The sequence below is a fragment of the Camellia sinensis genome, chromosome 10 (assembly GCF_055761805.1).
Source record: "Camellia sinensis isolate YWXY chromosome 10, ASM5576180v1, whole genome shotgun sequence".
In the NCBI taxonomy this organism is placed as follows: Eukaryota; Viridiplantae; Streptophyta; class Magnoliopsida; order Ericales; family Theaceae; genus Camellia; species Camellia sinensis.
Genome location: NC_138970.1, coordinates 80,526,118 through 80,551,526, shown reverse-complemented (window position 1 = coordinate 80,551,526; position 25,409 = coordinate 80,526,118). Strand labels below are relative to the sequence as shown.

Sequence of the window (25,409 nt, the reverse complement as noted above, 5' to 3'; positions counted from 1 at the left end):
TGTAAAGATGTACAGATACAAACACTTTTTCAGATAAAAAGTCTGTTTCATTTCATCATCTTTTCAAATATACAAGTTTTGGAAACAAAAACCTGCCTGCGGCAGTACAAGGTAATCTAACTACCAACAAAAGAGAAAAGTACAAGAAAGAAGAAAAAGAACAAAAATCTACATCCATGACGAGCACCCCGGGGGCCATCAGTCTGTCCTAGTCTTCTTCCTGGACGAGGGTCCAGGAGCATCATCAGCATCGTCGTCAGAGCCCGAGCTAGTGTCGCCTCCGGTCTCCTCCTCTGATGACTCTGACTCCGCCTCCGTCTCCGCCTCTGACTCCTCGTCGTCGTCATCGTCCGGGACTGGAGCACGCGAGCTGCTCCCAACATGAGCGCGCCCCGCCTTAGAGCGGGGAATACTCGGCCCTCCTCATCTCTCCCCCGAGCCGGGACGGAAGGTCCAGCTGGAGCGCCTCTTGCCATGGGAATCTGGAAAGGGGGCTGAAAAAGTACATAAAAAGCAAATGCATCAGTATGCCGTGAGCAGTTTATCAGTGCAGAATGCAGTGTATGAGTACAGTGAGTGAATGGCGTGAGCAGTTTATCAGTGCAGAATGCAGTGTATGAGTACAGTGAGTGTATGCCGTGAGCAGTTTATCAGTGCAGAATGCAGTGTATGAGTACAGTGAGTGAATGGCGTGAGCAGTTTATCAGTGCAGAATGCAGTGTATGAGTACAGTGAGTGTATGCCGTGAGCAGTTTATCAGTGCAGAATGCAGTGTATGAGTACAGTGAGTGAATGCCGTGAGCAGTTTATCAGTGCAGAATGCAGTGTATGAGTACAGTGAGTGTATGCCGTGAGCAGTTTATCAGTGCAGAATGCAGTGTATGAGTACAGTGAGTGTATGCCGTAAGCAGTTTATCAGTGCAGAATGCAGTGTATGAGTACAGTAAGTGAATGCCGTGAGCAGTTTATCAGTGCAGAATGTAGTGTATGAGTACAGCGTGAGAATGCCGTGAGCAGTTTATCAGTACAAAGTACAGTGCAGAATGTAGTGTATGCAGCGTATCAGATACTGTGAGATCAGTGTATCAGGTGTTGTGCCATGCATCAGATTATGTGAAGCAGTGTTTGAGTGGTTTGAGGCCAGTGTCAGGAGAACATACCGGAATGCTGTAGAGGGCCAGGAGATCAAAGGTCCGCTGAAGCATCCCCATCATGGAGGCATTCATCTCCAATGACTGCTGGGTATACCCAGAAGAAGCCTGCAAACGTATCAGATGCATCAATATTCTGTGGAATATTAAATAAACTGAAATGAAATGACTGTACAAAAGTGCAGTAATACATACCGGAGGTAAGTCGGGGACACCGACGAACTCGTGATCAGCTGGCGGAGGGGCGAAGGGGATCTGATAGGTCGTCCCACCCTGCCCTCGGAAAGTCAGTGCAGCAGGCAGGGCGGGCCAGCCAGCCCCCCGTCCTCCCTGAACTCCGCCCCTACCCCGGACTCGGGCCCTCCTCGAAGCCCTTGCTCCAGTTCTCGCTCCTGTCCCGGCTGCTGCCGCCACCGGCCTGGCTCCCTCCGCCCTACGGCCGCCGCTCAGAGGTCGCATCAGGTACATCTGCACGTACTCTCGGTAGTCGCCGATGCCTCTGAAGCGGGTCTCCTCCCAGCCAATGGTGTAATCCTCCATCTGCTCAGTGGTAAGCCTCTCGGTCTCCCTCATGTCCGCCGGAGGGTGAATCGGTACTATCTGCTCAGGTAATCCTAGGGTCTGGCGTAGGAAACGCTCACCTAGGTACCAAGCCTGATAGACCGGGCCCTCAAGCAAGATCCGAAAACGCGAGGTCTCCTCCGCACCGGCAAATCGGTCCCGCGTCACCGCTGGCAACGGAGCCCACGGCCGCCAGATGATCTGAAAGTAACAGACAGTTTGTTATCTACTATTTTTGAAATATGCAGTGGAAAAGCGAAGCTTAAATGAACTGTAAGTAAAACATACCTCAGCAGGGGTGATGGTGTCGAAGTATCGGCGGAAGAAGCCGAAAGTCTCTCGTGGCCGCCGGGTGCACCTCCCGTCGAAGCGGCGTGAAAAGGGGACAACCAAAGGGGTCTCCGCGATTGGCACGGGGGCGAGCCTAGGAAAGTAGGCGTAAACCCACAACTGCAAGATAAATACCAGTGCATTTATCAGATAAAGTAGAATACAGAATAAAGCAGAAATGGCAGAGCCGTGTGTCGTGCAGTGTATTGTGTACAGTGTGAGCAGTGTACAGTCAGTGTAAAGCAGAATGTATGTGTGTGCCGTGTGTACAGTATACAGCAAGTATGAAGCAGACTACAGTGTGTGCAGTGTACAGAGTACGGAAAATGAAGGGCAGAAATGAAAAGCGGAGAAGAAATGTACCTCCCAAGCCCGCCAGTAACCTCCAAGCAGCTGGCCGCTGCCGCGAGAAGCCGAGCTCATATATCCGTACAAGGTGGCCAGAGCAGCGCCGCCCCAATCGAAGTGCAGAATATCTCGGACGTCCACCAGTGCGCTGAGAAGGCAGAGAGGCACGGTGTTCGCCCGGTCGGCGAAGATAGTAGTCCCGAAAAGGAACATGAGGAAGCCCCGAGCATACCTCTCCACGTCCTCCTCGGTCATCTGAGTCTCCTCCCCCAATGCGGGCAGGACCCTGAACTGTGCCTCGAACCAGGAATAGCGGACGAAGCCTGGGCGAGCTAGCGGAGGGGCCTCCCCCAGTAAATGAACCTGAGCGGCGGTCCACTCATCCATCGCTATGTCGAAGGGGATCGGATCACCCCCTACCCCAATGCCTGTGAGCATCGAGAAGTCATGAGGGGTCATCGTCATATCCCCTGTAGCAGAGAAATGGAAAGAATCGGTGGTGTCCCACCACCTCTCCGCCAGAGCGGCAAGAAGAGGTCTGCAGGTGGACAACCTAGAGAGCCCTCGGCAGAAGGTGCCGAAGCCCGCCCGATCCACGATGCGCTGGACCGCATCAGGGAGCTCGTCATACCACTCCCGTGCGCCAGTATTCCCATACCCGCGAATGGTATGGGAACCCTCCTGCAAACAGAAAATGACAATGGCAAGACAACATTCAAAATGCAGTTTTGAAAAGACAGATATGGCATGTATGCAAGTTTGTCAGATTCAGGCAGATACCGGGTGCCGGTGTGCTTACAGTAAAATACGTGTGCTGTGTCAGCGTGTTTAGGTGTTTCAGAACAGATGTGGCATGTGTGCAAATCGAACAGATTCAGACAAATACTGGGTACCAGTATGTGTGCAGTAGAATGCAGTGTGTGCCGTGTGTTTGAGTGATTCAGGGCTAGTGCAGTGTGTGTGCATGTGTCAGTCTCAAGCAGATATCAGTTGCATGTATGTTTACAGTCAACTACGGTCTACGGCAATATCAGATTTCAGCAATTAAAGAATACAGCTAACTATGGCAGTTTTGTATCCTACATTGCAGAAAGTAAAGCAGAAGATGAAGAGTTACCTCGGGAGTGCCGAATGAAAGGTGGGAGGTAGGCTCACGCAGCAGTAGCTCAGGGGCCGCGTACCTCTCGAAACTCCGGAACTGACGCAGGCCGTCTGGGGGCAGAACATGGGTCGCCGGCCGGTAGGTCGCCGGGTCGAACGGGCGCTCGCTCAGTGGTAAGAGCTCGACCCCGGGGTCCATCTCGTGGTCCGGGGGAGTCCCGCCACGTGGAATGTCGTCCGCCATATAGAGAGTGGTGTGAAAATGGCCGGAAAAGGAAAACCGAGCCGGAATACGAAGAGTCAACTGAAAAGTCAACTCCCGAGAGGGTCGGAAATGGCCGGGAAGGCCGGAATGTGAAGAGGCACGGAAATGAAGAGGAAAGTGAGGGGAACAAACCCCGAGAAGGCGAGAACGCCGAACGAGGCACCGAAACGAGAATGTGATCGGTGGAAAATGTCCGAAACGCGAAGAGGATCGCGAATCCGACGACGAAACGAGCGTAGAACGCGAAGAAATGGACAAAAAAATAAGAGAGAAGCACTCTAGAGAGAGAGGGCAAGAATTTTCGGCGGTGGAAAAGTGAAGAATAGGGTTTTCAAGCCCTATTTTATAATGCCCGAAGTGAAAAGACAGAACTGCCCCGATTCAGCAACTGTTTGCCGGTCGGCAATGTTTTGTGCCGGCCGGCACTTTTTTTGTGCCGATAGAATTGTTTTTGTGCCGATGGCCAGCCGGTGGCCTCCCCTTTCGGCCGGTGGGGTTCCCACAGCCTTGTTTAGGCCATTTGAGTTGTTTTGGGTCTTCATAGCTGAAGAAAGTGCAAGAAAGTGCATCTCCGACGCTCAACCGGCCTCCGTTCTGACCGCGGGCCGTGTCTCCAGTGCGTGGCACTCAAATTCGTGCAAGGTGTATCCTTTTTGTATCCTTTTTGAATTCAAAAGTTGCCCCATGTGTGTTGCACAAGTTCATCACACTACTTCGGTGCATTACATCGCGCTGTCACGCGTCACACATTTGCATTGTTATGCACGTGTTATATGCGTTGCAACACGCACCCCTTTGCATTGTCGTGCACATCTCTCATGCATCATTGCATTTCCATTCCATGCATTGTCATGCATTCCGGAATACGTGCGTTGTTGCGCATTTAAGCCCATTTAAACTCCGTGTGGCATGCACGTCACACTTGGCATCGCACTATTTGGTGCATTGCATTTGTTCGCGCTATCTTGCGCACCTCAATTGCACTATTTTGTGCATTGCATTTGTTCGCGCTATCTTGCGCACCTTAATTGCACTTGTTAGTGCATTGCATTTGTTCGCGCTATCTTGCGCACCTTACTTGCACTTGTTAGTGCATTGTATTTTGTTCGCGCTGTTCTGCGCATTGCACTTGTTAGTGCATTGTATTTTCCTCGCGCTGTTCTGCGCATTGCACTGTTTTGTGCATTTCAAAATTGTTCGCGCTGTTCTGCGCATCGCACTGTCTTGTGCATTTCAAACCTCGCGCTGTTCTGCGCATTGCACTGTTTTGTGCATTTCAAAATTGTTCGCGCTGTTCTGCGCATCGCACTGTCTTGTGCATTTCAAACCTCGCGCTGTTCTGCGCATTGCACTGTTTTGTGCATTTCAAAATTGTTCGCGCTGTTCTGCGCATTGCACTGTTTTGTGCATTTCAAAATTGTTCGCGCTGTTTTGCGCATCTCATTGCATTTTGCATGCATTCCATCGCACTGTCCTGTGCACTCGCGTTGCCTAACGCATTGCGCTATTTTGCGCATCATACCGTCGTGCAATACCGCCGGTCTGGCGAGACCTTAAACACGCATGGTCTGGCGAGACCTTAAACACGTACGGTCTAGGAGACCTTAAATCCTTGGAAGGTGTAAGACCTTTAGTGTTCGCATTGTCGTACACTTTGAGAGCCGCGTGTTGTCGCGCATTCCATGCAACATGCATCACTTGCATCATTTGCATTTCAAAAAAAACAAAAACAAAAAAAACGTGCATAGTCATGCATACATTTTGCATTCCGGTCTAGGAGACCTTAAATCCTCTGAAGGTGCAATTCCTTCGGTGTTTGTCGTGCCCGAACGACTTTTCGGTGGTCTGGTAAAGCCACTTGTCTGTGCTTGCGATGAGTTCCTAGAAGACCAACTGGGACGGTGGAAACTAGAGTTCGAACGGCTTATGCCTAGAACGCAAAGGTTCGGGAGTTCCGAGACTAAAGTCTGGTTTAAATACCCAGAGGTTTACCCTTGGCTTGAAATCTGTATGGAAGCCCCATAGGTTGAGGCGGCATGTCTACGCCTCAGTTCTGGATACTGAACCAACCTAGTATATCACCCTGTTGGTAAGATAGGGAAAGTTGCAATCATAGTCATTGCATCATAGTGCATTGTCATGCACTTGCATTGTAGTTTGCATGCATTCATTGCATCACCTTCCGCCTTTGGCTTGCGCCTTTCCAGGTTGAGCTTGGTCCGGTATGTGTCCTTACTTTTCATGTTAAAACACAGTTCTGTATGTGTATCGCGCCGATCCCACGTTGATATGTTGGTTGAGGGTTGCGGCACCTTTTCTATGTTACACATGGCTCGTATGTGTGCATGCCTTTCCTAGGCAAGATTTGGTTTGGCTTGCGTGCCATATCCATTGTATCCATTCCATTGCATATTTGTAGATATTGCATTGTAGATTGCATGCATTCATTGCATCACCTTCCATCTATGGCTTGCGCCTTTCCATGTTGAGCTTGGTCTGGTATGTGCCCTTACTTTTCATGTTAGAACACAGTTCTGTATGTGTATCGCGCCGATTCCACGTTGATATGTTGGTTGAGGGTTGCGGCACCTTTTCTGTGTTACACATGGCTTGTATGTATGCATGCCTTTCCTAGGCAAGGTTTGGTTTGGCCTGCGTGCCATATTCATGCATTACATTGTAGTGTAATTTTTTGCATCCGGCATTAGGATCGTAGTCCTTTCTCCAGCGGGTTGTTTCCCCACTTATGTCAATTCCACCCAATACTTGTTCTTGCGTCTGTCTACAATGCTCACAGTTCAGTTGACCGTTCTGTGGTAGACAGACTTGTTACCTCCATCAATCTATTTGACATAGATGTGGTTTCGAACCACTCGTGATTGGATCACGATTCAATTGCTTTGCATGTAGCTTGCATTGTTTCAAGTACATTGCATCTGCATTTGCATTTGTTTATACATTGTTTTGTATATATCGCATATCGTTTTGCATCCACATTTGCATTGTCATGCATGTTGCTAACAATATTGTACCTGTTAAGTTTGTTTTCTTTGCAGGCACGATATTGTATGTACGGTTCATTTGAAGCTGGTGCAACCAGACGAGCTGCACAGGTATTGTATCTCCCGAGTGAGACGTATTGAGAATTCCATAATTCTCTTACATCCTTTCTGCATTGTAGTGTAGTTTGGTTTGCTAGCTTAAAACTGTCGCATGTTTGCTTCATTACAGCTTTCTTTGCATGATCATAAGTTATGCTCGGCTCTGTGCATTGTCTTGCATTTTGCCCCTGCCTCCGGGCGCATATCTTATTTGTCTTGTATGTTTGTCTAAGTCTTCGGCCTTGTCAAAAATGGGTCGTCTCTGGGCTTTGACATTCACTCCCGTCATTGTTATGACTTTCGAGTTCTGTCAAAGAGGGGCAACTGTAGACACCCCATTTTTGACCGTCCTCAAGACTTGGACGTCACCGTTTGAACACTCGGTGATTATCCATGTTTGTGTTCGTTTGGAGTTCCCGGAGGTCTCGGCTCGCGCGCCCCGCCTCAGGATCCCCGAACTCGACCGTTTAGTGTCTGGTTTTGCACCAAACACTTGCATCTTGCCTTTGAGAGGCAGGGTGGGGCTTGTAGACCATCCCCACCCATCACCGGCAGTGGCTAGAGGCCACCGGCTGGTTTTTGCTGCCACCGGCAAAATAGTTTGCCGGTCGGCACTATTTGTTGCCGGTCAGCACTTTTTTGTGCCGGTCGGCACTTTGTTTGGCCAAGATGGCATTTTTTGCCGGCCGATTGCTGTTCATCTGCTTTTGCAGATATTTTTGGACAGCTATATAACTTTTGCTCCCCTCCATACACGTGTATGGAGGGATCTCCCTCTTGCAAAGCTTGTTGAATAAGCTTTACAAGAGGCTTATAGAGAGGGCTCTCTCTAAGGCAAAAAAAAGGGAGAGGCTTAGACATTTTTGAGAGAGAAAAGACAGAGGAGAGCTCTGGTTTTCTAGGGTTAGGGTTAGATACACTCACCTATCTCTCTTTCTCTTCCATTTTGCACACTAGGTGTTTTGTGCCTTACTATTGCACACAAACACCTAGTGTTTCACCTTCCTCTTGAGATTAGAGTTCTAAGGGGTTGTTCTTGAGTTTCTTGACTGATTTGGAGCCAAAGGAGGCCATTGGAGCATCCTTGTTGAAGAGGACTACAAGGGTAAGAAACTTACACCTTTATTCCCCATTCTTGCATCAATTTTATACCTATCTTAGAGCTGTTTTTGTGATTATTGTATAACATAAAAAAGTTCTATTTTTAAGCCCTCTTTATTGTTTGTTAAGAGTGTTTTGTTGTTTGAGGGGTGTTGACCACCCTTAGGCCCCCAAAAGGCCTCATTTTAAGCCATTTTGTGCTAGCTCCGGGATTTTGGTTTTGAGGTCTCTTCACCACTGAAATCTTGAGGGATTTCAGTGGTGAAGATGATGCTTTGAAGTCCCAAGAAGGAGAGGGCCACCCCCTCTCCTTGTTGTCCTTGAAAAGGGCACATTTTGGCCTCTTAAAGAAGCCTATGCTTGAGTGTGTGTTGAGCATGTTTGGTTTGTTTTTCATGCTTATATATCCATGATATAACATGATTTCAAGTTGGTTTTGGAACCTTATGCATGTTTAGCATAGTTGCCATGTAATGCCTTATTTGTGCCTTAACATGTTCTAGGTTGTTAGCCTTTGTTGGAGCATGTTTTAGGCTTGCATTTGTGAAGTTTATGTGCTTATTTTGCCATGCTTTAGCTCTGTCCATAGTCGTTTGGGTTGATCTTTGCATGCATTATATAGCTCCTTTGTATTTGGGCTTGTTGGCCTTGAGTATGTGCATGTGTAGCATGCCATCTTTGCATTGTTTTGGTGATTTGGGATCATTCTACATGTCATTTCAGTCCCATTTCCATGCTTGTTTGATTGCCTCGCATGCCTCTTTAATGCTTTGAAAGCATGTTTTGCAATGTTCCATGTTTTGGTGCCTTTGCATGCCTTTGAATTTGGGCCACTTAGATGCCATCTAAGGAGTCCTTTGGCCTTGTTTTAACATGCTAAAAATCTGTTTTTAGTTGTTTGATGCATGCCATGTTTGGTCACGATAAGTGTAGTTCAATGCCTCATCGACTTGCCTTGAACACTTGGACTTTTTGTTGCATGCTTGACTTGATTTATAATTTGATTTGGCATCATTTTATAACATGATTTTAAGGCTCATGTTGCATGCTAATTTGTCCATGTTTCCTTCTTTCAAGTGTGCTTGAATGTTGTTTGATTCATGCTTAAGTGTTGGTCCTTATGAGCATGTGTGTGTGCATGCCATTTAGCTCTCACTCTTTAGCACTTTTGGCTACTGTTTTAGGCCTATTTTAGAGTCGCCTAATTCATGTTTAAGTCCATCTTTGCATCCATTTGCATTGCCATATGCATGCTTGTATGCTTGCATAAGTGTTTTGCCATGCCATGTTGCATCCTTAGCTTGTATGCCTAGGTTGCATTGCATCTTGCATGCATGCTTTGTTCCTTGAATTGGTGATAGGAATTGGGCCTAATTTGTTTGATTGGTGTGCATTGCATTTGAAACCAAAGTTGCATACTTGGTTCTTTGGGCCATCATGCATGGAAATGCGTGATTGGTGGTCCGAGAACCGAGACACATGTCCCTTTGAGTCATTACAATGATAAGAGACATGGTTGATGCATACATACCTTGAATTGTGCTGCCATGCCTTGTTTTGCCCTTTGTTGCTGTGAGTTGCAGGTTCTGCAGGAATACTCTGCCGACCGGCAGTTTAATGTGCCGACCGGCACAATTTTCTCTGCCGACAGACCCTATTTTGTGCCGATGGCCATACTACACTGCCGGCGGAAGTTTCATTCAGCCGGTGATGATCCCCTCTGTCCAAGGATACAGTCCTGAGGCTTTGACAGCCTCCAGAGGAGGAAAGGAAGGAAAACAGAGGCAGCTTGTGCATGGTGGCGCGTTTCCCGAGACGCTTTCCTGCTTTAATTAATTTAATTTAATTTGTTAATTAAATTAGTTAATTTGTAATATTTAATTAGCTTGCGTAGTTAATTAATTTGTAATATTTATTCGGTCCCTCCGAGCGAGGGCAAATCTGTAATAAGTGTGTGTGGGTGTGTGAATGTCTTCCAATCCCCACTTCTTTCTTCCCTTTTACTTACCTGCTTTGATGGTTAGTATTAGGTCACGTCTAATTTAGCATACCTTATGCTATGCATGTGTGCATCCATGCATTTGTATTACATGCATTAGGCTCGGTACATCACGCTAATTGCATCAATACTTCAATTTCCAAACTGAATACGTGATAATTGTGCATTTTCACATGACATGTTTAGGATAGCCGAGCCTATTCTAGCAACATTTTGTATGCGATGCATTAGGCACTTCACATGGACTTGGATCATGCATGTTTGCTAACAAGTTCTTTGTTTTGGCACGGAATACTATGTAAGTATTTCTGCTTTAGCATATCGCATGAGTGTGAATGTTGCCATAACAGCATGCTTAACATGTGGCTAGATGCTTATGTGTTAAACTGCTTTGAATGCCTGTGGGTGAAGGTTGGGTTGTTTGAGTTGGAAAAACTCGTTGAAATCCGTATTTTAGCCTACTTGCGAGTAGCAAATTCCAAAGCATTTTCAAACCAAACGGATATGCAATGTTTATTTCCAAATTAGGCAATCTAGTCTATACTTGTTTGCTGTGCGCATAACATAGTAATTCTAGGCTAATAAATGGAATAAGAACACATAAAGTTTTCAAAAACGGATATCACGGTTAGTAGAGGCCGGTCTTCGGACCGGGCGAAAGGGGGTGCTCATAGCTGACCTTCCCCGATCGTACCCAAGCTCCCGAGCCGAGACAACTCCGGTGATGACGGACACGTGGCCTTCGGCACCGAGTCAGGGTTTCCTAAATTCTCCCATTTTAAAATATTTAGGTGGCGACTCTGTATCTGGCAAAGCAGTCCATGTTTGGCACTACTTTTTCAATAAAATCTATTTTCTCAAACGATTTGCCAGATTTGGACTCTTTGGTTCAGATTTAGAACCGTGACACAAATCGAGTCCGAACTGTAGCGCGAGGTCCCACGCGGGCGCTGTTACACTCTAATTTCCACCGTCTAAGTTGGTCTCCTAGGAACTCACTACAAACACAGTTAGGTGGCTATACTAGACCGTTAGATGTCATTCGGGCACGAAAAACACCAACGGAATTACACCTTTAGAGGATTTAAAGTCTTCTAGACTCAAAGCAATTACTATGAAAGATATATTAGGTCCGTCAAGTGGACAACCTCAATCATCTCCCATTTCTCAATACCATCCATAAAATGTTTCAATCTTTGGCCATTGATCTTGAAGGTCGTACCATCTTGTGGATTTTTAATTTCAACCGCCCCATGTGAAAAGACTTTAATAACCTCATATGGGCCATTCCACCAAGACCACAGTTTACCCGGGAACGAACAGCAATTTAGCATTGAACAACCATACTTTTTGATAAGGCTCAAAGGACTTACGAGAAATGTGTTTATCATGAAATGCTTTAATCCTAGCCTTATAAATTTTGGAGCTCTCATATGCATCATTGCAGAGCTTCTCTAACTCATTGAGTTGGAGTTTTCTATGGTCACCGGCTTTGGTCATATCAAAATTGAACTTCTTAATAGCCCACAAAGCCTGGTGTTCTAACTCAACAGGGAGATGGCACGGTTTCCCAAACACAATCCTATATGGAGACATCTCAACAGGTGTCTTATATGCAGTGTGATAGGCCCAGCATCAACCAACCTAGTGGACCAATCTTTCCTATCAGGCCTCACAGTTTTCTCAAGGATGTGTTTAACCTCCCTATTAGAAAGCTCTACTTGACCACTAGTCTGGGGATAATAGGGAGTGCCAACTTTGTGAGTGATCATGTATTTGCGCACTAATGCCTCGAAGAATTGGTTACAAAAATGTTTGCCACCGTCACTAATTATGCCACGTGAGAACCCAAAATGACAAAAAATGGTTTCATGGAGGAATTTAACCACAACTTTGTGGTCATTCGTTCTGGTGGCCACTGCTTCAACCCACTTGGAGACATAGTCCACAGCCACCAAAATGTATTTAAATCCAAAAGATGGTGGAAAGGGGCCCATAAAGTTGATGACCCAAACATCAAAAATCTTAACAATCAAAATAGGGGTCATCGGCATCATATCTTGCTGTGACATAGAGCCTATGCGTTGACAACGCACACAAGCTCTACAAAAGTTATTGGCATCTTTGAAGATAGAGGGCCAGTAGAACTCACATTGTAAAACCTTGGCGGCCATTTTCTACCTACTAAAATGACCGTCACATGCATGAGAGTGACAAAAGGTGAGAATGCTATAGGTTTCATTCTCAGGCACACAACACTGAATCACTTGATCTTGAAAGGTTTCGGGTCCTCCCAGAAATAGTGCTTGACGTGAGAAAAATTGGTCTTTGTCTTGCTTAGACCAAGTTTTAGGAATTTGACCAACTGCCAAGTAATTCATTATGTGAGCAAACCACGAGAGGGTCACTTGTGATACCGCAAAAAGTTGCTTGTCTGGAAAGGAGTCGTGTAAGGCTAAGGGATCACTCGTGTGCTCAATAAAGATTCAAGATAGATGATATGCAACTATATTCTTGTATCCATTCTTGTCCCAGATTTCTAGGTCAAACTCCTGAAGAAGTAGAACCCACCTAATCAACCTAGGTTTGGTCTCTTTTTTGGACAATAAGTACTGCAAAGCGGGTTGGTCAGTGAACACAATGACTTTAGACCCTAGGAGGTAAGATCGGAACTTATCAAGTGTAAAAACAACAGCTAGTAACTCTTTCTTAGTGGTAGTGTAGTTTAATTGAGCATTAGAAAGAGTACAACTAGCATAGGATATAACATGGGGCACTTTATTCACCCTTTGGCCCAAGACGGCGTCAAGGGCATAATCAGATGCATCACACATGATCTCGAAAGGAAGGGACCACTCAGGAGAGTGCATGATAGGGGCAGTAGAAAAAGTCGTTCGAAGTGTTTCAAACGCTTTCAAACATGCATCATCAAAGATAAAGGGTGCATCCTTAGTAAGTAAACTACACAAAGGACAAGATATTTTGCTAAAGTTATTGATGGATCGACGGTAAAAAACTGCATGCCCTAGGAAAGACCTAACTTGACTCATAAAAGTGGGTGGAGGAAGGCCTACAATGAGGTTAACCTTATCTTTGTCAATCTCTATACCTCAAGGGGACACAATGTGTCCCAACATTATACCATCGCGAACCATAAAATAGCTCTTCTCCCAACTCAAAACAAGGTTTGTCTCCACATATCGAGTAAGTACTTTAGTTAAGTTCTGGAGACATTTCTCAAAAGACGGCCCAAACACGGAGAAGTCATCCATGAAAACCTCTAAAAATTTCTCCACCATGTCAAACAAAATGGCCATCATACACCGTTGAAAAGTCGCCGGTGCATTAAATAGCCCAAAGGGCATGCACCTATAAGCAAAAGTGCCAAAAGGACATGTGAATGTGGTCTTTTCCTAGTCAACGGGGTACACCGGGACTTGATTATACCTTGAGAAACCATCAAGAAAACAATAAAAATCTTACCCTGCCAACCATTCAAAATTTGATCAATAAATGACAATGGAAAATGGTCCTTTCTAGTCATGGAATTTATTCTCCTATAATCAATGCACACTCGTCACCCAGTAGTTTTTCGTGTGGGGACCAACTCTCCTTGGTCATTCTCAACAACAGTGATGCCTGATTTCTTGGGCGCCACTTGTATGGGACTCACCCACTTACTATCCGAGATGGGGTATATAATACCCGCATCTAACAATTTCAACACCTTCTTTTTCACCACCTCTTTTATATTGGGATTAATCTTCCGTTGCATTTCACGAGAAGGTTTGGTATCCTCCTCTAGATGTATATAATGCATGTACACGGAGGGATCTATCCCTTTCAAATCAGCCACCGACCACACTATGGCACTTCGATGTGCCACAAGAACACTCATTAATTGACTCTCTTACTCTGTAGTCAAGTCCGATGCAATGATGATAGGTAAAGTATCCTTTGGCCCTAAAAATGCATACTTGAGTGTAGTCGAGAGTGGCTTCAACTCAAATGTAGGTGGTATGACTAGGGATGGTATGGCAGGCTCTCTAGATAGAGGAGGAAAGGACTCAAACCGAGCTTTCCACGAAGGAAAATCTGGTGTAGAAGAAGAATTGAGTAAGGCATTCACCTCCTCAACTGATCCGTCAATATCAAAATCCTTGAACCCAAAATGAGCTAGACAAGCCTCTAGAGGATCCTCTACAAGAATGGAGGGTAAAGCCTCCTCCACAATCCCATCCACAACATCCACAATTAAACACTCCTCTCCTTCATGGGGTTGTTGGAATGCTTGGAAAACATTGAGTTTCACTTGCATATTTCCAAATGAAAAATCCATAACCCCGGTATGACAATTTATGCATACATTGGCTGTAGCCAAGAAAGGTAGACCTAAGATCACCGGGATTTGTTTCCTAGAGCTGGTTACCAGTTCCATATCTAAAACCAAAAGGTCCACAAGAAATAAAACCTATCGACCTTTATTAGCACGTCCTCAATCATGCCACGTGGCACTTTGAGGAACCGGTTAACCAACTGAAGTGTGACAGTAGTGGGTTTCAACTCGCCAAGCCTGAGTTCCTTGTATACAAAGTACGACAAGAAATTGACATTAGCCCCTAAATCTAACAAGGCCCTATCAATGAAATGGTCCCTTATAATGCATGCAATGGTTGGGGCACCCAGGTCTTTAAGCTTGGGGGGTGTGTCACTCAATAAAATAGAGCTTACTTGCTCCGTGAGAATGACCTTTTGGGACACATGTGTCCTAGATTTACATTTTTGTGTGCAAAGGTCCATCAGAAATTTAGCATATGAGGGTACTTGCTTAATCGCCTCCAACAAGAAGAGGTTGATTTTAACTTGTTTAAACACCTCCATCATTGCTTCCAAGGATGCCGTCTTCTTATTAAAAGGGGACAGTGTATCGAGGCATTGGAGAAAGGGTGCCTTAGGCACATATGGTGCCTTAAACTCATCTGAAGTGCTAGAAACTAAGTCATCCCCTTTAGGTGATTCTCTCTTACTCATGCTATCATTGGGTTTACCATCGTGGTCACCCTTTTTAGCCCTAGTTGCACCAGACGCAATTGGCCAAAGCTCTAACTCCCTCCCACTCCTCAAAGTGATCACCGCTTGCACCTGTTCATGCTGCTTTCCATTCCCACTCTACCCTCTATCACATATTGACCCTTAGGGTTGGCCATAGTCTAACTCGATAAGTTTCCCTCATCTCTTCTATTTATGTTGTTAGCCATTTGGCCCAATTGGGCCTCCAACTTGGCAATGGAGTGAGTATGGAATTGAACTACTAGTGTTAACTCCTTAAGTTCTGAGAGAACTTCCAACACCTGAGTCTCAAAGGCCGAGTTGTCTTGAGGAACAATCAGGGGTTGTGGTTGCTGGTAAGGTTGTGGTAGTCGGTAAGAAGATTGGTTGGCAAAATTATTAAAATTCTACCTTGGTGGTGGAGGATTGTAAGAAGTGCCTTGTGAAGGAGGTCTCCATGAAAAGTTAAGGTGATTCTCCATCTTGGATTATATGTGTTGGAATATGGGTCATTACGCGGGTTGGAGAATCCTTGAGCCGCATTCACATGCTCTTGGACTAATTTCAAAAATTGTGATGCCAAAGGACACTCACTCAAGTCATGAGCAAGGCTCACACAAACAGCACATGCCTCGTGAAATTGAGGCTTATGTCGTTGTGTAGAGGCATGTCCCACAGCTAACAATTGGTCTATATTGTGCGACAATGCCCCTACTTGTTGGGATAACTCTAGGTTTTGCCTTACCTCATAAATGCCCCTGGTTTTCAGGGCTCAAACTACTGGTTGCCGGACTTACCAGGATACAAAGGCATGGCGGAGGGAATTATCACTTAAGTTCTCAAATAATTGCCATGTCTCGTCGTTATTTTTGGACATGAATGTCCCACCACAAGAAGAATCCACCATTTGGAAGTGAGGCTTAGTTAAGCCATAGTAAAAGTTTTAAACAAGTTGCCAATCAGGCACTTGGTAGTGGTCACACTGTTGGTGAAGGTCACAAAGTCTTTCCCATGTTTCATGAAATTGCTCACCATCAATTCGAGCAAAATTGGTGATGGCTCGCCTGAGTTGGTTTGTCTTACCAATGGGAGAGTACTTCTCCAAAAACTTCTATTGTAATTGGTCCCATGTTGTGACAGAATTAGCAGGTAAGGAGTTTAACCAATGTTTGGCTTTGTCCTTTAGTGAAAATTGGAATAATCGCAACATTAAGGCCTCATTGGTGAAATTATGGATCTTCACTGTAGAGCAAATTTCCAGAAATTCGTGCAGATGTTTATAAGGATCATCATGAGCTAGTCCATGGAATGATGGGAGCATTTGTATGGTGTTGGACTTAATCTCATAATGAGTAGCGGCGGTGTCGGGTAACTGAATGCATGATGGTGATGTATATGTTGTAGTTGTGAAGTAATCCTTAACGGTCCGGTTACGCCCATTTAGGTCATTTGGGTTCACCATCTCTAATGGCTCAAAGTGTGGATATGGATATTTTGGGATTATCTAATAATATCTATTCAAAACACATTTTTATAATCAATATTATCTCTCTAATATTTTTTCTATCAAATGAAAATTATAGAAATTTTATAATGATTTGTGTTATAAATGATTTGCTTCTATTTTCTAAAATTAAGAATTTTAATTTGTAATTTTTTGTGCTAAAATTGCATACTTACATTACTATTGTATCCGAGTTATTCCACATTATTATAAAATTTTGATTAGTTGCTATTAATAATAAATAATTAAATTTTTATACTTAAATTTAGCTCATAAAATTATTATTATTTTATTGTTGATCACCAAAAAAATTAAAATTATAAAGTGTCCCCTCTACCTTAATTTCTTGGCTCCGCGACTGATTATACAGGCTAATTTTTTTTCTAAGAAAGTCATGTTAACATGTATTTTTTTAATTACATATAGAATTCTACATAAACTCAAACCTAATTTAAATTATACTAACTTTATCTATTTTATATGGACTCAATTTGACAAATATTTTTCTTTTCCATATATTTTTCATGGTAAATTAAGATAATCCACAAACCCAATACTAATTTTGCGTTTCACGTTTTTCTTTTTAATTCCTTCAAAAGTATCACGATTTTTTTGTAATATGCATTATTCTATACCTAATACCAATTCTATATTATTCTATATTATGGATTTGTTATTTAAATTTTATAATGATTCTATATATGAAATTATATTTCATTCCGTACATCATTTTATATAATCACAACTCACATGTGAAAAATTTTGTACAATGATGATACCCTCTAGGAAATTTTAAAATTTGAATTTACTGCTTGAGTTACTTTTTCAATTGTTGAATAATAAGTTCTTTTATGTTTTAATATCATATTACAGATGATTAATCACTTCACACATTGAGATGTATCTATCGTTTAAATGTTTTATTATTTTTTTCTTTTTGAGTTTAGATGTTGTTATGTGATTCTTTCTTAATTAGTTACTTTTTAAAAAAAAAAAAATTTGTACAGTTGATACTTTAATATAATTAAGAGTGTTTATTTTACAATCTTATAATTATATATATATATATATATATCATATAAAATTATTATATGATAATCTACCTACAACATGTTTATATTTAATTTTTTTAATAAATTTTTCGTAATTTCTATTTCTACATATTTTTATTTTCTAAATGAATATAAAAAAATTAAATGGTTAGAATTATTTTTAATTTTATGTCACTAATTCTTCTTCTAATTTAAGTATTATTTTTAATATCAAAATGATTATTTATTTTATTATTGTATAATTTAATATATATTATGCAAAATTATTATATGATAATTGTACTTTTATCATATGATAGAACTAAAATTATCAAAATACACAAATAATTTAACTAAATTAATACATATAAGTATTATAGCGCTGATATTATCAAAATAAATAATTAAAATTAAAATTATTTTTTAATAACACACATTGTAACATCAACTGTTTTTAAAAAAATAAATAAATAAATAACATGTGCATTGTACGAATCAACTTCTAGTATATTATTTTAAGTAATATTTTTTTTATACTTAAATAATATATTATAAGAACTTACGCCCTTCTTTCTTTTCTTTTCTTTTTTTCTTTTTACTTTTGTTTTTAAGAGAACTATATCAATATGCATTTTTTTAATTACATATAGTGTGATGAACCCCGATGATACTCTTCCGTCATCGAGATGGGCATAAAATTGGGCCCATCAAGTACCAACGTCCTCCAATTCTGTTGCAGATAAGAGAGAAACTTCTCCTTAACATAAAAATTGAATATTGATCGTGATAGATCGTGATGACATGGAATCGTTATTTAACAATAAATAAAATAATCAAAAGTTTCAGGAACCCACAAATTTGAACAATCAAAGGTCAAGATTTATTGATGGTATGCCTCTTGATAACAATTTTAAATATACCTTTTAAATTTAAACTGTCTGGATAATTTTCTTATATAAAATTTGGATTAATAAGGGCATGGTTGGTAACGTTTATGTTTTCAGTTTATATTTACAAAAAATTTATAAATTGATTTTTGTTTATTTTTAAAAAAACATAAACTACAAACGCATTTGGTTTAGACAAAATGTTTAAAAAATTTTAAAAATATAAAAAAAAGTGAGAAATGGCTAGTGGCGGGTGGTGGTGGCGGCGAAAGATGGTGGTGGAAAATGATGGCGAGTGGTGGTGGCGGAAGACGGTGGTGGAAAATGCACAACAACATATAAGACTTTTGGCGACCAATTATTTTGGTCCCTAAAACCATTATTTTGGTCTCTAAATAGTTTTTGTGACAAAATTAAATTCGTCACTAAAAAAGTCACTAAAAGTGCGTCTAGAAAAGTCTTTAGCGACGAATTTTTGAAAATGTCTCTGAAAATGACAATTAGTAACCAATTTTATATCGTCACAAAATGTTTGATTTTACAAGACTAAACATTTGGTCGCTAATACTTCGTCATAAAATGTCCCAATTTGGTCGCGAAAAACAAAATAATGACATTTTTAACGACAATGATATTTGGTCGCTAAAAGACAAATAACTTTCTCTACAACACATTTTCGTCGCTAAAAATCAAAGTTGGGATAGCTAAAAATACACAAAAATTAAATGTCATCCAATCATTAAAAAAAAAAAAAAAAAATTGACATCCACACATCAAAGTCACTCTATTACCAAATCATAATGAGTACATAGCTCTTAGGATATTCAAAATCTCCAAACTCAAAGCTTTCCAAACGCTTTTAAAAAGTTTCCAAATTCAAAGTTTACAAAATTGACATATCAAGTAATTCTCAATCAATCGATAATCGTTGCTATCATGAGGAAGCAGAGTAATATCACATCGAAACTTCTTATACTTTTCATCAAGGGACTCCTCGTTGTCAGCATCACAAACACCAAAACTCCCTAAAGTAGAAAGGGACAATTATTTAAAACCAAAATTTCCCCTTCCCGCCCAATCTGCTCCTGCCTGGCATTCCTTCATCTTCATTGACACTAGAGAAGAAAAATGTGATAAACATTAGAGAGTTATCTAGTCATGAAGAGCTCTACTGGTAATACTCATCACGATTTGTCAATCGCTTAGTAAAATCTCAATATTATCATACATCTATTTTGGCTACAATGATTTCAAGGCTTCATCTCAATACTCATTCATATAGGTCACTAAAAGTAAAAATGGTACATAATCGGTGAGACTAGTTTTTTCATATGAAAAGAAGTTTTTCAAAGAAAGATAATGAAAAGAAAAAGACAAATATTAGCCTCAATATACCTGAATAGGCCCTAAGTTTCTTCAGGAGCTCTGAGGTGGGTGCAACAGGTTTATCGAATACCAAGCGAAACATCTGCAAGAACAAATTGAAAGCAACCTCAGCTGTAAGTTAGAATTGGCCAAGCTTTTAAATTCCAATTGTGGTAGAGACAATGGGAAATGAAATCGTAAATTAAAAACTAATTAAACATGGATGTTCAGAACCCACAAAAAGGATTTAAATGTAGAAATGAAACTGAATGTTGAAGAATTGTTCTAAAACTTCATGCTAACTATTTTATAGCTTTGGTTATATGATTTTTGTTGAATATGTACTATTCAATCTAGCTGTGTTTAACCAATTTTCTGAAATTTTATTTTAGTTGTTCTAACAAAAACAACCAAAGGTATAAGTTAGAATTCACCAAGCTTTTAAATTCCAATCCAATGAGACAATGGAAATGGCAACCCAGGGCCCTGATGATGCAATATGTATGTTCGGAACCCAGAAAAAGGATTTAGAGTTGGAAAGGAAGCTAATCAATATTGAAAAAAGTGAGGGAATCAAACCTTAATTGCACTTGGATCTTTCACAAACCTGACAATGTAACCACAGTATGTCAGAGAGAGAGAGAGTTTTAATATAAGCACTCACAAATGGAGCAAAGACAAGGTCAAAAAAAAAAAACATATGGAGCAAAGACATTCAACATATAGATTGAAATCATAAATTATAATTCTAAGATTGGAATTTGATAATTGATTTTGCACTGAATTGTTAACCTACTAAAAGATTTCCAGGCATAACCAAGAAGGTGATGTCCTCAAGCTTCTAGAAAATTATGTTTATAAATCTAATCCAACATTGTAGTTTTTGCTTTTCATAGGGAAGGCAATCTGCTAAAAGCACCAAAGAAGGTGTAACATGGTAGGTCTATCTACTGTACAAGATAACTTGCACCACTAGGAAGATATGTAATCAAATTTAATTCCTTGTAAAACATGAAATTAATAAAGAAAAATATGCAATTGCCAAAGATAGCAAATTTGAGTTCAGCTCAAATTTAGATACCAGAAAGGAGTAGAAACTTACCATAACAAACAGCAACATATAAATCAGGAAATCTGTAATTGATAAGTGAAAACTTTCCTAAAATAGAAAATACACAAAATTGATAGCCTAAACAAATGCATTTGCACAAAAGCCAATTTACGTCACAACATTGGTTGGACTATTATGTTTCTCTGCAAGTCATCCCCTCTGAGTGTCTCGATGTGTTTTGATTCTCGAATGTACCTAAGACTATCTGGTCAACCCTTACACAAGTAAATGAAAGGAGATGAGCTTAATCATACTACTACTATCTTCATCCAACCCCAACACACCTATAGTCATGTACAACACAGTGTTTAGCATCTTACCTTACGCTACCCATCCTTGACTGCCAACTTGAAATGCTCAACAGCAACCTCCTCCCCTCCTCCCACCACCACACTAAACACAAAAAAAACAAGATATTTGCACATGAGATTGCTTCTTTCAGATTCATGAATATTTACCTGTAAAGCCATGCACTTTATGCAAACAGGCATAGATAACAGTAACTTTTTGAATGAAGAAAGAAATTAAGAGATTATGCACCAAATCAGAAAAGAATAGGCACCCAAACTTGTAGGCACATGTTTTGCAACAACACTCCTTTATTTGTTCATTTATTTATTTTTCTAGAATATATATACTCATTAGGAGTGTACTTCGGGATATGTATCAATAAAAGTTGCTTTAATTTTAAAATCAGACAACTATAGCATGATGGATAATCAAAAATAATAATAATGAAAAAGGAAAACAAGGAAAAAGATAGGTAGAAGAAGATTACAGTCAAATATTAGGCACAACATGGTGCAGATCAGGATCCTTCTATTGGTCTGTCCACAAGAACCATCCCTGCAGGATTCTGAACAGGCTGAGCTCTAGGCAACCTCTTAGCTATTTACAAAAAAAAAGCCATGTAGAAGGTCATTAGCAGTCAAATTTTGACAACAAAAATTAGTACGTCAAGAACTAAGAGAAACCATACCAACAACAATGCTAAAGGCAATATACGAATCATAGACTGGAAACTAATGTACCATATATACTAATGACAGGGTTAAAATATGATCCATCCATTAATAGGAAATTTTTTATCCATCTATCAAAGGCAACAAAAATTTGAACCAATTTTTAGGCATCTGGATGTATATGGTATAGATCTTTAGTATACAGGTTGTACCTCCTTGACACCTCTTCTTAAATAATTGTATACTGACCAAAAAATAATTAGGTAAAGCAAGGTGAGATGTTATCCTTAAAAACAAAATGATTCAAGATCAACTCTTAATCGGCTCCATTAAAACTCATTTGAGATTGGCTCAAATGAGTGATAGGGTTCAACTATTTATTTTAAACCAATAAAAATCCACATGCCTATAGGCTTGCCCTAAGAGCTCTAAATAATTTTCCCTTAAAAAATGCAGTGAACTACTATCTTTAACCCTGTAACACAACCAAATCACTCTGAAAAAGACTTGGGATTAATAAACAGAATTTTAACCACAATCTCGTGGTGCATTCGTTTATTTTAGCTTTCTCCCATGCAAATGCCAGCTAACGGAATTGAAAATTAAGGAAATTGCAACAATGCTCCTATTCAATTATATGTACCTAGTCAGAATCACAAAAATAAAGATCTTTTCTAATTCAAAATGAAGTTGAAAATGTGAAGTCACTGGTAATTTTCAAGACGATTGTGCTCTCTCCACACTGACTAAAAAAAAACTTGAGTAATTTTTAAGCTCTGATGATATTTCATGTTATATTTGAGTTTGGCATTACTTTTATTTATTTATTTATTTGGGGTAATCAGATCCTTGTCAAGGATCTTCACCACTCCCCGAAGATGTTCCAGCCAACACAGAACAGGGAACATATATGGTCTATTTCTTTTAACAAACCTGAGTTAAATTAAAATTCACATCAAAAGGATCGAGAAATACATATAATTAAAATTCACATCAAAAGGATGAAGTAAACAAAAATCAAACAGAATTGGTTAAATTAATTTTATTAATTCAACATTAAAACTAATTTTTGGCTACAATCTGTATTAAAAACTCAATACTACTTGAAGGATCGAGAAATACCTTGATAGAGAGTGAATTAACCAATCGATGTCTTCAAAGTAGCAGAAATCTGCAAAAAATGAAGAAGAAGGTGAAGAATCAACCTATAGAAAAACTGCATCCATGACAATGTGCAGGCCAATCGAACAAAAATGTGAACTACTTATTGTGTTCTTCATAGATCTACAATAAATATATATGTATGTATGTATGTATGTATAGACAGATATATATATATATATATATATATGGAGAGAGAGAGAGGGACGCACCAAATCTACAGAAAATGTGAAGAACAAGGTAGATCTACTGAAGCTTGTAGATCTCAAACTGATCTGCAATGGAGCTCGAGATGGACAGAGCGAAGACCTACAATGAAGCTTGCGATGGAGCTTGACATATAGAGAGAGAAGTTTTTACGCATCGTGAAGCTTGGATACGATTTTCAGTGTGTATTTCCATCAGGTGAGGTTTTGTAATTTTTCATTATTTGGTCCCTAAAAAATGCCAATAATATGTGTTGACAACCAAATTTATTGGTCTCAAAAAATTACACTGCGTAACAGGAAATATCAAGAGTCATTTTGATAGTTTTATAAGTAAATTATCACAGGCTTAGTTGTCTCTAAAAGATTATTTTTAGGGACCAAATTTAATTAGTCCTTAAATATTAGTCTCTAAAAGACTAATTTCTTGTAGTGATGGTAGCGAGTGGGTGGTGGTGGTGGTGGTGGGTGGTGGTAGCAGGTGGGTGGCGGATGGCGGGTGGTGGTCGGCAGGTGGTGGTGGCGAGTAGGTGGCCGGTGGTGGTGGTGGGTGGGTGGGTGACGGTGGCGAGTGATGGGTGGTAGTGAGTGGGTGGTGGTGGTGGTGATGGTGGTGGTGGTGGTGGTGGTGATGATGGTGGTGGTGGTGGTGGTGGTGGCGGCGAGTGGTGGGTGGCGGGTGGTAGTGGTAGGTGGGTGGGTGACGGTGGTGGGCGGTAGTGGCAAGTGGGTGGCGGATGGCTGGTGGTGGTGGTGTGTGGGTGGCTGACGGTGGCGAGTGGTGGGTGGTAGCGAGTGGGTGGTCGTGGTGGCGGTAGCGGGTCGTGGTGGCAGGTAGGTGGCTGGTGAGTGGTGGGTGATGGTGGTGGTGGTGGTGGGTGGTGGTGGGTGGTAGTGACGGGTGGGTGGCAGGTGGCTGGTGACTGGTGGTGGCGGGTGGTGGATGGTGGTGGCGGGTGGGTGGGTGGGTGGTGAGTGGTGGTGGCGGGTAGGTGGCGGGTGGATGGCAGGTGGGTGGTGGGTGGTGGCAGTGGTGGTGGTGGCGAGGGATGGAGGCGAGTGGGTGGCGAGGGATGGGGGCAAGTGGGTGGCAGGTGGGTGGTGGTGGCGGGTGGTAGGTTGTGGTGGCAGGTGGGTGGTGAGTGGTGGTGGCAGGTGGTGGTGGGAAAGACGGTGGTAGAAAATGATAGCGGGTGGTGGCTAGTGTTGGGTGGTAAAAAAAAAAAAACTAAAAACTCAAAACATAAACTCATTTTTTGAATTTACATTTTTTGGCCAAATTTATAAACTAAGATCGTTGATTTATAAATAAAAAATTTACCAAACAAGTTTTTATTTGAGTTTTTAAAATTTTTATAAATATAAACTGAAAACATAAGTATTATCAAACGGCACCTAAACTTTTGTAAAATAATATTTGAGCATAATGGCCCTACTAAACATAGGAGGAAAAAAAATTACAATGAAAAATATCTCAAATTTTACCTTGAAAATAAATTATATAGTATAAATTCAAATTTAATGTTACAATGAATCTCAACCCACAAGCCAGACCTTTTTTTTTTTGGTAAGTTTGGGGTCAACTGTTGCACACCTTATTAGGCCTATTTTTGTACCTAATTCGATAATCTAAATCGTTCATATTTTAGAAATTATCGAGTAGAATATACCAATAAAAAATCACATCAATCGGATATCATTGGTCGTTTCATCAAATTATATTTGTTTTTTTTTTAAAAAAAAATAAATGTTACTGGTATGTCCGATTGACGTGATTTTTGACTGATATGCTAAGTTTATGTCCTTTTATTTTAAAACAAAAAACTTATTAAAATAGTTTATGTTTTTAAGAACGTCATCATCATATCATCCTTTTGTCAAATTTTTTGTAACATGATTTTCCTTTAAGATGAACCACATGTTTCAGTCTACTACAAAGGTCCACAATTCTTTTGGAGAAAAGTACAAATCAGTTGTGTCTTTACGAAATATTTACAAATTTATAGAAAAATTTATAACTAAGATATTAAAATTAATAAAATTTATTACTGATTTGATTTGTCTTTTGTTAAAACATGCACGAAATTACAATTTCTCCTGCTTGTTTTAAGAAAGTAAACGGTTTTTTTTTTTTTTTTGAAATATTCTGCTTTTAAAAAAACACTAAAAAATTTTT

At 40.8% G+C, this 25,409-nt stretch overlaps 1 long non-coding RNA gene across 1 annotated transcript; it reads right to left on the bottom strand.

Moving 5' to 3' along the window:
• Window positions 1–22,988: 22,988 nt before the first annotated feature.
• On the bottom strand, window positions 22,989–23,414 carry LOC145801666 (uncharacterized). Its single transcript, XR_014343299.1, has 2 exons — window positions 23,240–23,414; window positions 22,989–23,037 (listed from the first exon to the last, which is right to left on the bottom strand). It is a non-coding gene; the product is annotated as an uncharacterized LOC145801666 (long non-coding RNA).
• Window positions 23,415–25,409: the final 1,995 nt, after the last annotated feature.